Below are 13,558 nucleotides of genomic sequence, written 5' to 3' on the forward strand. Positions count from 1 at the left end.
ATTTATTTTAGTCTCGTCGTGATTTACAGATTTCGAAGCACATGTTCCTAGGTTGTCTATGGGTTGTGACGGGTATTAAGTGCCCTCCACCTATACCCCCTCCCCCCCCCCCCCCCTTAAACACAGACTGCGTGCAGTTTTTAGAGTGTAGTCGATGTAAGTCGATGTAAAGTGTAGGCCTTCTGTATATATCTTGTCGAATTATGGCTTTGCACTTGATGTCGATTCTTGTCTGTTGAATACCATGGACGGTTTAGGCATCTACATAACACAAGCAGACTACAAACAGAGATTTCCCCCCTTGTTTCTATCTATAGCAGTCGGCAGTTTCTGTATAGACCAAGACCAGTCTCCAGGGAGGCCAAATAGTGTACAAGTGTGTAGAGCTTGTAGACTGCCTGCATTTCTTCTGCTGAGTGATTGTCATCGATTACAGTCGGAAAGACAAACATTATTTATCGCATTGCGACGACTGGACGATTGGCCGTTTGTCTCAGCAGGTGCTACTTGAAGACCGTCCCCATCGCTAGTCGGCGCACAAAGCTATGAGGGCACTATTGTCTTTCTTGAGGGCGCCTTGCCTGTGTGAACGCGTTTGACTCGTTCAGGACCTCTGTGTGCGTGCGCGAGCTCACCGCCGCTTTCCTCCCCCTCCCCTCCCTCCCTCCCTCCCTCCCTCCCTCCCTCCCTCCCTCCCTCCCTCCCTCCATCTTCTCTTTCTATTTCCTCTTTCCCGTCCCCCAGAGTAGGGTAGTCTACCAGTCGCATTTCTGGTTAACATCCTTGCCTTCTCTCTTTATTTCCTCCTCCTCCTTCTACTGAGTGAATAAGCCCGGCTTTGTTTGTGCGAGAGACGGGATAACGTCTTGCGTTATAGCAGTTCTGCAACAACGATGCGTTTTTGTTCTCACAGGGTCTCTCATCAAGCAAGTGTCATGCCTAATCACTTCTAACAAAGCACTGAACTGCGTTCGTGGAAGCCCATGCAGCTGCTGCTGGGTTGGCTTTCTGCTCCTGCCTAAACGTTCGTATTCCCTTTGTGGAGATCCGAACCTGCGTCACTGAGAGGCATGGAAACAACAGACCTCAGGAAGACATGTTCGCCTTTCGTGAACGGAAGGTTTATGGCAGTGTGCGCCACTCTAAAGGCCACACACTATAGTACAGTCTCCTTTCAGCTTCCAGGATTCAGTGAATGCGCTCGCCCTGACTGCTCGACAGTTGTTCCGAGGAAACGAGAACGCCAAACATGTTTGCTTAAGCAGAAATTTCCTAATCTCAAACTGCGCGTAATTTGCTGCAATTTCTGCACCGTACTGACACCTTGGATGGGTCGGCAACGCTAGAAGGGAGCATTAAACGAATCAGCGCAGAAGTTTTGTTCGCGAAAAGAAGGAAGCAATAACGATCGAGTCGCACACACTTGGTCAAAATTTTCCCTCATCATTTATGCATGCCGATTTGACTATACGTTGCTCCTCACCCGCTGCTGTAGCCCACTGGCTATATGGGGTTGCGGTGCTGAGCTCGAGGTCGCCGGCTCGATGCCGGTCACGCCGTCCGCATTGCGATGGAGGCGAAATGCGATAACGCTCATGTACTTAGATTTAGGCGCATTGTAAATAACCCCACATGGTCAAAATTACTTCCCGCACTATACTGTACCTCACTGTCGTACCGTGGCTCTGGCGTATGTAAAGCCCCAGAATTTGAATAATTTTACATTGCTCCTTTTTCGCCAACTGCATAGATCCATTCAGTGAGATTTTAATTTACCACGAATTTGTGCCTATACCAATATTACGACAGAACGCATTGTGATGCCTTCTAAAAAGCTACGTACATCACTGACCTGCTTCACACAGCTTGTGCGGTACGCCTTCTGTGCTCTGCACACTCCTCACCACTTGCATTCGTAGATGACCGTTCAGGCAAAAAGGTGCTGCTCGCCTATTAATCTAGCGGCTCTCTACGTACATGGTAAATTCCTGCTCCCCTCTCCCCCCCCCCCCCCCCGGTTCTTGAGAAACTACACTGAAACATCTAGACACGTCGGTGCCCCCACCAAGATGATGCACTTGGAATTGCTTAGGAGGCTTCTATATGTGCCGACGTTGCGCTAGCTGTCTCACCTAAGAAAGCGACGTTCTATGTGATAAACTTCTCGCCGCTCAGTTCACGGCATAAATAGCAAAGGCACTTGCCGGGGAAAAGCGCTATCTACTCATGCAGCAGCGCTTCAGGGACGCTCCCGTACCCCAAGACACGTCGGCATCTCGAGACGCTCCCGAGCCACTTTCTTTTTATAAGTACAAACACGCACGTATCGTACGCAGCGCGTTATAACTGGCGCAGCCACGTCGCACAATTAGCTTTCTCTCTCGATCTCTCTCTCTCTCATTCTTCCTGAGCGTCTTCTAGGGGAAGAGACACACGGGGTCTCTCTACGAAAATACGTCTCTCGCCGTGATGCAACGCAGCTGTCTTGCAGAGTCAACCCTACGCGCCGCCTCACAACCCACCACGAACCGCATGCCCGAGCACGCCCGATCTCAGCTGCCTCCTTACCCTCTGCAAACCCCCACGCCCACCCCTTTCCCCCAGGCAGTCGCTCACCGAAGCCGCTGGCGGTTTTGTGCTGCCACGTCTGCCTTTTGTGCGCCGGTTTCGGAGCGTGGCGCACGCGACCTGACGGAAAGCAATTACGCCACTCTGTTGTAGGCACGCGGGAAACAAAGTCAGCAGTATTTTTTTTTTTTTCTCGCGACGAGCGCGTACCTTGGTATTACGGTGCTCGAGTGCAAGCGGGCGCATCACGGCAACTTTGCCGCCGCAAGTATGTGCACTGGAGGAAATATGTAGTGAGATGAGTACCTTCATGTTGCGAGTCATCTTGGCGAGCTGGCGCGTCTTCTGGGTTTAGATGCCTCAACTGAACTCATTTGGTTCAATCACGAATGACGGTTTGCATCGTTCATCTGCAACTAGTACGCGCGTGACTTTACAGCTATCTGGTGCTGTCGCTCGTTGAGAGCTGTAACACTGGCAAACGTTCTTTTCATCCTTGATTGTCTGCCTTTTCTTGTATAGCTGACTGAACAGAGTTCCGAGACTATATTCGACATTTCCCATGTACTTCGTATTGCTTATGAGCGCTGTTGCTTTCGACCTGATAAAACTGCTTACTATGGTCTATCTTGAGGCCCACATCGGCACTGACATCACAATGAGTCTCTCTCATTTCTTTTTGTGCTTTAGTTTTTATTTGGACGTGAAGTTCTTGTCAATGGGGTGGTCAATCTGCACAAGACCTCATTGTAACGGCAGTAACGCAACGGCAAGAGAGCAACAAGACGACACTCTAACGCTGCCACTATACAGTAGGGTTAATTGCTTCTTGCTTCATAAGTGTATAACCAACCCTGCAAGCCGCCTTAGTTAATTGTATAACCCCTAAACCAGTAGCGGCCTCGTTTGTATTCTGAGCAAGTCAACTACACGCAAACGTAAGGCCGCCATCACGGGTCTTAATAGCACCTTAGTGCCGGCCTCCTCTTTGTCCATTCTCTTTATCCTTCATCATATAGGGCTTATGAAACGAGTTGGATATTTGTTTGGAAACATTACGTCACTACCAACTACCTCTTCTTAATGTTCCAAAGCTTTTGTTGTACTTTTATACGCTACTACTAATATACTAGCTGGCTTCCATCCGTTAAGTAAGGTCGAAGATACATAGGAACGAGTTGTGCAATGCGTGGGACTGTCGACTTGTAAGCGTCCTACCCGCACTTCTCTCCTTTGTGTCGTGATTTGCGTTCGTCTACCGTGGCACCTTTCGCATGACTCGCGCTGGCGTTCTCGCGCGCACGCACCGTCACGTATATGCCTCACCCTTGAGAAGAAACCTGACATAACCTCAGGCTCTGTTTCGTTCGCCGCCCGCTCGGAGAGCTGCGTGCGCCAGCTTGTCCGAATGCGCCGGCACCCTCGAGGAAAGGTTATGGCGTTCTGTCGTTGTCAGCCATCCGAGTGAAACCCCGGGTTACACACACACGCTCGCCGCGTGCTGTCACAAACACGTGCGTTACCGCGCCGGCGAGCACGCGTGTATCCTCTGGACGCCGTTTGAAGTAGGGGTGAAGGAAGAGCGAAGGAAGAGCGGAAGAAGAGCGAGAGAAGAGCGAAGGAAGAGCGATGGAAGAGCGAAGGAAGAGCAGAAGAAGAGCGAGGGAAGAGCGAAGGAAGAGCGAAAGAAGAGCGAAGGAAGAGTGAAGGAAGAGCGAAGGGAAAGTGAAGGAAGAGCGAAGGAAGAGGTATATATGAAGGGGCGGCAGGCGTTCCACTGGCTGGCGCCATCTCACCGACCCCAGAAATGTGTGCCGCCTGCTGCGAGGCCTGTCCAAGGTTAGAGATTGATGCTCAGTGCGGCGGCCGCTTTGCCTCCCTTTTTTTTCTCGTCTTCTTTCTTCGGCTCGCTGCGCACCTCTTTTGTTTGTTTTCCCCAGAGGCCTCCGTTTGTTTTCCGTTGTTGCTGCCGTTGTCTTTCTGCTCATGTACCTATACGTGCCGGGCCTGTACGCCAGCAACGTCCTGCAGCGCCGCGAACCATTTTTCATTGTCGTACCGTGCTCCAGCATGGGGGGGGGGGGGGGGGGGGGGGCGTACGTATACATACATATATATATAAACCTCCGCCGAGTGCAATATCGTGCCTTCCAGTTAAGGCGAGCACGCGTCAGGGAAAAGAGCCGAAGGGTGAGGAATTGTGTTATCCGGGACACGTGTGGAAGTCAATCATAATGGACAGCTCATTCATTTCTCTTTCTTTCATTAACTCCTTGAACTCGAACACGACTGTTTTCATGCTATGATCGCTGCACCCATTGAGGTGCAAGCTAGCGCGAGCCCGGTGACTGACGCACTGGCGAGAGGTCGGTGGGCCTGCTGTCTGCAAAATACACGCTCAACACAAAAGAAGCCCGCGATGTGGCCACGCCAGCGTCCGCTGTGTGGTTAACCACAGCTGCAAGACTAACCAAGGAATCTTATTGATAGCTGTACGGTCAACCGCAGCTGCAGGACTAACCGAGCGAATTCGAGAGCGAGCTATAGTTAAGGAAGGGAATTAGTCAGCATGTTGGCGCGACTGAGCGAACGAGTGGGTACGCGCCGAATTCGGAAAGGACGGAGCGCGCAAGGAGCGTCATGCATGCCTTGTGTGACCTACCAAGTGATTGAGTTAGCGCGAGAGCGAGCTTATGAGCGAGTCAATGAAGAAAACTCGTCAAAGGCATTTAAGACTGCTCGCGTATAGGAATGCGAAAGCATTATACCGTTTGTAGACCTCCAAACGCAATGAAAGCGTTCATGTTGTACAGTCACGACGTGCCGCCACCTCCTTTCCATCGGCTGCGCCGTCACGTGCCCTCGGCCCACGCACTACCCTTGACCCACGCCACACCTTTAGTCAGCCAGATGGCTGCGACGTGACGTGTGCAGTGACGCACGCACTATTCACACCTTTAGTCAGCTAGAAGTGCAATTGCAGAGCCAGCTTACCGTTGGGGAAGTGGGCTCGCCTCGCACCCCGGAGGCCCGGGCTGAATTCCCCCTCAAACCAAAATTTACCAAATTTTCTTTTTCAAAGCGATTAATTTACTTTGTTCTCAAGAACCTTCCTGGGAAATTTGAGGTCAATTCGAGCATTCTTCTTACGTCTTCTTACTCTTTGCGCCGTCGATCATCTTTGGTACCATCTTTAGGTCGCGCCGACACCGACGGATTTTTGCGTAATGGGACATACAATGCTCGCATTAATAACACATTAAGCCTAGCGTTTCGGAGGCCTGAAGCAAGCAAGGAGTATCCGCGAACCGATCCGCTTTCAGAAGCACGCCAGCGGTGCGCGGCGACTTTTCGGCGCGCGCGTTTCGGCCGGTCCGCCACGAGATCCGAGCCGGCCATGAGCCTCAAGATTGATGCTCGCCGCCGGGATCCTTTCTCATAAGCCTTCCTGCTGTCCTCCCACCTCACCTGTATCCCGCTCGGCCGGCGCCTCGCTTGCCACCTTATCCCCCTACGGGCCAATCCTTTTCTCCCGTCCACGCTCGCGGGCGCATTCGCCTCTTCCCTCCCCCCCCCCCTTTTTCGCTCGCCTACTGACGTGCCAGGCCCCGGCTTCCTCGCGGTGCATGCAGGCGCAGTAGCAACAACAGCTGCATGCCATAAAGCACGCGCCGGAAGCGGCAGCGACGTGGCGGCACCAACGGCTGATGCCGCCGGCATCACGGCACCGAGAGCCACGTCTTCGACCGGCTACAGTTCCGTGCGTTGCAGCAAAAGGTGCAGCTTTCCTCGTCTCGCGCCTAGCTCTCATTCGCATGAAAAAGGAAAAAAAAAAGAAGGCGTCCAACTGTAGTAGGTAGAGAATTTCTTCGCCTACTGCGCAGCGTATTTCAGTCGTCATCCGCGTTTCGCTATTCTCTAGAGCCGCTTCAGCGCGGCAACTTTCTCACTCCACGCACCCGGCTCAGCATACTGCTGCAGAAGGAAGTTGCTGTTAAGGAATCCCTAATGCGGGACTGACTACACGTCGCGGCACGCGAAGAAAAGCGCAAGGCTTCCGTTTTTCACGCATCTCTAGCATGGCCACTGCTGCACGGAGTTTCGAGCCTGGCCTGTGGAAACAAAACGCAAGAGGGAGAGAGAGACGGGGGGCGACGCCGGGCGCGCCCGATCCGACGTCGCACCTCGCCGTGCCGCAAGGAGAGACGTGACCGGGACGCCCGATGAGGGGCTTCGCCAACCGCGGCCGCTTTTCTTCCCTTCCTCCCGCATTGTGTCCCTGTGGGCGGCACAGCGGTGCCTCGCCGGAAACGGATGTGACGGATACCTTTAATCATGCCTCCGGCGAGGCTCCCCCGCGGTGCGCGTGTAGCATTACTGTGCGCCCCTATACGCTGCCTGTCCTCGGCCCGCCTCCCCTTCCTCACCCAGCCCAGCATCCGTGCCTGGCGCGACACCGTCTTGGGGCCGGTGTGTCTCGCATGCCGACGCCGCCGGCTTAGCGGAGTGAGACGGAGTACGGAGGTTACACGTCGCCGGCCCACGCCTCCATGCGTCAGACGTCCGCGGGCCTGCCTTGCGGCAACGTTTCACGCGTCCCTTGCCGTGACGTCCCTTTCGCTTCCCCACCCGTCCATTCAGGCGGCCTCCTTCCCGTTCTTTGACCCTCACGCGTGTAACGGGCCGCCGCGAAGCCGCCCCGTCTTTCGTCTTGGCTAGATTAGGTTCCCGTTGACAACGTCTCGATTACGTGGTTCGGTTGGCCTTCTGTTGTGGTGGACTCGTCTTTTTCCCTATCTTTTGTTTCTTTCGGGGCATCACGTTCTTTTTCTTTTCGTGTTCTATTCATAACAAACGGTTTTGTTTGTTCCACAGTTCCCGACATGCTTGTTGGCTTTATTCTTGTGTTTGGGCCTGAGTGCTCTCATCGAGAAAAAGGTGCCTAAGTGACTTAGTGTTGCGTCGTCTGCGTACGCTCAAGCTCGGTGCTTCTCTTGACGCTTAGCTAGTTTATTATTGCGAAAGGGTGCCCTTGCGCTTATGCGCTTCGTCGCATAGTGAAATTCGAGTTCTAGGTTGGACGCGCTTTAGAGTGTGTTCCAGTAAGCAACTCGCTCATCTTTCAGCATTAACTATAATATACTTCGATTTCTCCCACTGCATGCTAGCATTCCGGGCGATATAGGCGATGCCGCTGGTGTTAGAATGTGCAGACCGTTCGTTTTATGCATGGTGATGAGGAAAAAGTCAAAATGCGAAATAAAACTATTGCTCTATTATTCTACAGAAAATGGGACTTGGAAGGAAGTGACGTTTTTACGGAGATAGGATGAACTAATCTGTAATGTCAGTGCTGAGAGCAAATATTTTTAAAAGAGTTCATGTTTTTCTTACTTGTATGACTTGGACGGCTTCGCTCGTCACGAAAGCTCAGTGATTGTCCTTTCGATTTTTGCACACGTCACTTGGTCACTTGGTCAATTTCTTATGTTGTAGAGGTTGCGTTTTTCTTTTCTTCTTTTTTTTCGTAGGCACAGGCTGGCTATCTTGTCCAGAAAGTGTTCTGTGTGTCTTCGAGCAGGTCTGGAAGGGCACCTCCATTGCAGGAGGCGCACCTTGCGCAATGACGTCACGCCGCTGCAATGTAGGCTACGAATCCAAAGTAGAAATAACGCTCAACCGAGACGCTCTCTCGACTTCTGTCTTACGCCTTTCTCTCTTATTCTGGGGGCAGCCGCAACGAACGACGATACAACAACCTTGCCCAGCCCCGAACATGCTTGTTTCTGGCCCCGTACTTTCGCCAGAGGGCCCCGCTGTGGCGCATCGCTGCTCTCGCTCGGTACAAGAGGTTCACACTGTTTCTCTCTTTCCTTCACCTCTTCTATCTCTCCATCGCTGTATCTTCTTGTTTTTTATCCTATCATCGCATTTTTTTTATTATCGTTCTTCTTCACAGCTTGCCGAGGCGACCCCCATGTCATTTCTGCCTGTGTATATTCCTGCTCCTCCTTTTTCCATCTCTCTCTTCCTTTTTTTCCCCCTCAGCCAGTGAAAGCACAGCTATTCTGCGTGCTTTGCGCGCAGCCTTCAAATGCGCGCTTCGCTTCTATTTTGCTCTCGCAGCCATGCTTACACAAAAAAAAAAAGCGAGGAAATAAATAGGGAAAAGGCCCTCAACCTTCTCGGTTCGCGCTCGACGGCAACCAACCTGACGTGCGGCCGTACATGCTGTTCGCCTGCGCTCGCTGATAAGTTGGCTATCTGGCGTCTGGCTCGGCGGCCGCCCCGGCGTCTATGGCCGTCCTCGCCCGGGCCCCCTTTGTTTTGCGGCACCCGACCGGCTGGGCAGAACGTTTTCCTTTTCTGCCGGCTGCTGCCCGTTCGCCCGTGTTCCGGGGGTTCCGGCAGAGCAGCCCCACCCCCCTCCCCTCCCGCATTGTCTCTGCTCATCTTTTTGCGCTCTAGCTGCTCGCAGCACTGCCGACCCCGTTGTCTCGCCGCTTCTTCGATGCCGTAAATAGTTCGTGCAACTATATCGCTTCGCTGTTCCCTCGCTGGAGCGAGTGCTGGCCGTTTAGTTGCGCAAAATAAAGGCGAGCGCACGTACTGAACTAGCGAGGGCTCAACTTTTATCTTATTTTCGACGACGACGAAGATTCCTTGATAAGCGCTCGAGAAAACAATCGCGTTAGAGCACTGCGCAGGAGTGCATGTAGGTCGCTGGTTGGTGGCACGCATTGCACTGCCGACGGCTTTTTTTTTTCTTTTGAGCCCCGGCGTGGGTGAAAAAAGGTTATTTTCGGTCGTTCCACACTTTTCGCGTAATTGGTAGCACTCAGTCTGCCCGTTCGTTGCGACGCATGCCCCGGAAAGAAGCATCAGGAGCGGGCGCCGTCTGCTCAAATTGAGAGTGGAAACTTTGTGCAGCTCTGGTCAGGTTATGTTATAGCGAAATGGCCACGTCAAGTATAGAGCAAGGTATCAGTCCGCGGGAACGCAGGGCTGTTTTTTTTATTATTATTTGTCGTTGGCTCCGCGCACTGCGCCTGCAAAATAACGAGAGAGCTGCGCAAACTTTGCTGTGCTGCCACGCGTGCGCAAAGTAATATTGACAAACATTTTCCGAAAGAACTTGTTTGACCACCTATAAGACTACGTTACCTTTGTTGATGTGCTGTTTTTCATCGAATGCTTCTTTTGACAAACTCCTGAAGCCAAATAGCTTGCTCGATCAACTGGCTGGGTAAAAAGAAAAAAAGAAAGGAAATCGTGGGGTCGCAACGTTCATGTGGAGACTGATTAGCAGCGAAGCTGTTTATACGCTGCATGCATTATGAAATCACGCGTTTTTTTCTTTAACGCGACACCACGCCATGCCGACACAAGCGCCGCCGCGGTCACCGCATCTGCCGCAACCACTGCTGCAACCGCGCCAGCACTTCCCACACGTGACGTCACACCTGCAGAAGCGCGGGCCACGTGCACAGACGCCGTCGCCACATTCGTTCCCCGCCCCCCACCTAATTATTCGTCAAACAGGATTTAAAACAAATGAAGCGCGTGAAAACCGACTTGCTACACTCAGTGCACTTTCTTATAATATATATATATATATATATATATATATATATATATATATATATATATATATATATATATATATATATATATATATATATATATATAGTGTTCTTTTCACAACGCCGAATTTTTGTGGTTTGATTTGGAAGTTGGCGGAGTGCTTGAAGCCTGCTTCATCTCCACCGTGGGTCGGCCCTGTATTGCACTATCTCCGAGATCGGCCCACGCATTCCTGTCCACGCGCCGTGATACGGACGTAGGCACGTTAGCGTACCCCTCGTGGGGACGCATGCGGGGGATGCATACGGGGGCTAGAGGTAAACAGCTTCGCAGTTTACGACGTTTCGCTTTCTTCGCTTTCTATTTGCTGCCATTGTTAATCGATTGCCGTTCGGCGTCTTCAGGGAATGAGTTTACGTCAGTGCGCAGATTCCGCTGAACAAAGGTCCAATGTTGCTGTTGCTCGTTCAAACAGGATGTGCTATGTTGTGATGCGCCTTGCATCGTGAAGCTGTAAGCAAGCCTGCGCTCTTCTCCGCACTTCTCAGCTTTGTTGTTTGTGGCGCGTCTACTAACGCCCCACCCTCCCCTCGGCATGAAACCTGAGTCATCAGTAGTCACGTGAGCATGTAACCTCGCACAATCGAGGGCAAATGGTCAGACACACTTTAGGAGCGACGAAGCCCCCACCTGGCCGGTAGAATGCAGTTACAGACCATACTCGCGACAGCTTTCCTCGTGCGTCTGGTGTCCGGACTGTGTCAGCGCCCGAAGCGACTGCACAACGCCGGCGAGTTCTACTCGTCTAGCGTGTTTACAAACGGGACTACGGTGGACTACGTCTGCGACCCCGGTTACGAACTCCTGGGGATTCCCCGCAGAACGTGTCACTCGAATGGCACCTGGCTACCCACGTCAGTTCCATTTTGCGTCACTGACGTCGCCAAGGACAAGATCTTCCACGTTCCCTCGTTGTCGGCAATCATCGGGAAGGCCAACAGGACAAGTCGCCCAACCGGCGAGATCGGTGGAAGCAGTTGCTCCCGGTTCAAACGCGGGAGAACGCACTTCTGGTACGTCGACCTTGCAGCCGTCTATCAGGTACAAGTCATACACATCGACTTCGGCAACCAAACCGACCACTCCGGCTCTAATGCCACGGACGTCGTTATCGACATGAGGGTCGGAGAGAGCGTCAAGGAGCCGGAAAAGAACCCCGTGTGTTCCGAGTTCGTGGGAACGCTACCTTACGGCAAGGCGCTGTACGTTCCGTGCGTGGCAACGCTTCGCGGAAGTTACGTCGTCGTCCGGCTCTACTCGACCAGGCCGCAGGAGCTGTCCGTCTGCGGCTTTCAGGTCTTAGCCGACGTGGCGGTTCCTGTGGCGGAGAGAGCACAACCGACAAGGACGCCGGCGGTCAAGCGCACCGAATCTTCAGCCGAGGACGGCTGGTTCGGGAGCTACCCGTTCTACAAAAAGGTTGCAGTGTTCGTCGCCATCATTACCGCCACGGCCGCAGTGGGATTCTTCGTGCTATGCCTCCTGATTTTCGTTGCCCGCGCCACCTGCTGCAAGCGACGTTATGCCGAAGCCTACCTTGATGTGGACGCCGCAGCTACGTATCCCACAACGTCTTCCACAGAAGCGGAACCTGAACGACGTCGGAGGCACCGAACGTCGTCTTCCACGGCGTCGTCCGAGCCTACGTTACTGTCCGTGTTAGCCAGACGCTCTACGAGGAAAAGTAGCAGTAATGACGAAGTTTTCTTAGAAGTGCGGCAGCACGACGCGACACAGCTGCAAGACACTTCGGTGACGAGCGCTGACACGACGATGCCAGTACCAGAACCGTCGCCTTTGACTCACAGGGCAATTAATTATCGTGAGTCTCGGCTGCTGTAAAAGCCACGGTAATGGACTTCATCGCGACGCTTAGCCCTTTGCTTCTGATGAGAAGAAAAAAAATGCAGCGGGAGTGTTTCTGACAATACTGACATGCACTTTTATGTTTTTCATTCATTTCCGCCGACGAGAAGCTTTCGGTGCATGCTTCGATGAAACGCGATATAAATAACATGTGCGCATGCGTGTCCAGCTACTCTTGTGTCAATCAGTTTAGAATGCCATCGTTAACTCGCATAACTGCTGCTTTTAGGCCAAGCCACAGGAAAGTCTCAATAAATATCTGCAAAACCCGCGGGACAACAAAAGCCTGTATTTGAGTCACTTTTTTTAGAAAGTAAGCTATCTGAGTACTGGCGTTTTGACTGATTGTGGACAGTATCGCGTGTTCATCTATCACTGCTCGCTTGCTCATTAATCCACGACGCCCGTAGGTTCGATCATGCGCATGGAGAAATTCGCACCTGGAAACTTCAGATGGCCGCGTGATCCAATCACATCTGGGGCAGCCTGATCAAAAGTCTGCAATTCCACCATCGTTACAAAGCGGGGTGCTACACGTCATGATACGATTAGCGGTAGTGGACTGCGGTGTGTGGCGAAGTTCACGTGTGCCTCTAAACAATGCGCACGACCCATCCATAAATCAGTTGCGAGGGGCTTAAACCTGTAGCGTAATTTCATTGTATTGCGGCAGGCGTTACACTGGGACAAGGACTGAAAAATTGTATAGAAATGAGACTTGCTCTGAACTCTCAACTTATCTGTTCGTGACACGGCTATTGTATGTCCCCATGGTCATCAGCTGACCCGCGAGGTCATTGAAGCTTTTCATATTAGAAGGAAATGGGAGTGTTGTCAAGCTTCTGTGGGCCCTGAGTGATAAATAACTTCAATATCTCGTTAGCATTTGGAAAGTACCACGAGTTTAACCTTCCTTCACGTTGGTTGAGCAGTCATGTTCGTGATGTCTCCCTATTTTTCACTCGCCTATTCATTTTTTTTTTCATTTTCTATTAGGCTCTTTTTCTTGTAATAAAGTATAGTTCAGGGTTCATCGCACGTCATGTCCCTACTTTCTTCAGTACTTGTCCAGTAGTAGCGCTGCCGAAATCCAATGACGTTCACCAACTCGCCCAGCTTTCTCTTCCGATACTATAGCGTAAATCTGCGTTGTTCCAGGAGCAAGTTTGTAAGTTGCGTCGCCGTTGCCTGCACGAAATAATACTGTAGTACCTTTTGTGGGCTTCTTTCAGTCAATCAGTCAGCTTCACGGAATGTGATTACTCTATGGCATCGCGTGGTCCTTGCCGCCTTCCGAGTTGTCTATTGCTTTACTGACCTCAATATGAAGATTATCGTGGTACCTGGATAGTCTCGGATGACATGAATCTCAGCTTCTTGGCTTCGCGACTTGAGAAATTACCAAGGCGGTTAATAGATTGGTTACTCGGCTTCCACAGGTCGATCAAGGAGTTTGGCGCGTGTTCCTGCGGCCCCTATG

General features: G+C 51.9%; 1 protein-coding gene and 1 pseudogene across 2 annotated transcripts in view; both read left to right on the plus strand.

The window, feature by feature from the left end:
• The window catches only part of LOC135906397 (glutamate receptor ionotropic, kainate 2-like), a 331,052-nt gene that overhangs the window by 55,018 nt on the left and 262,476 nt on the right, over positions 1-13,558 (plus strand). The gene's annotated exons all lie outside the window — the stretch shown is intronic.
• Positions 10,227-10,383, plus strand: LOC135906447 (U2 spliceosomal RNA; annotated as a pseudogene).

The sequence above is a fragment of the Dermacentor albipictus genome, chromosome 5, assembly GCF_038994185.2.
Source record: "Dermacentor albipictus isolate Rhodes 1998 colony chromosome 5, USDA_Dalb.pri_finalv2, whole genome shotgun sequence".
Classification (NCBI taxonomy): domain Eukaryota; kingdom Metazoa; phylum Arthropoda; class Arachnida; order Ixodida; family Ixodidae; genus Dermacentor; species Dermacentor albipictus.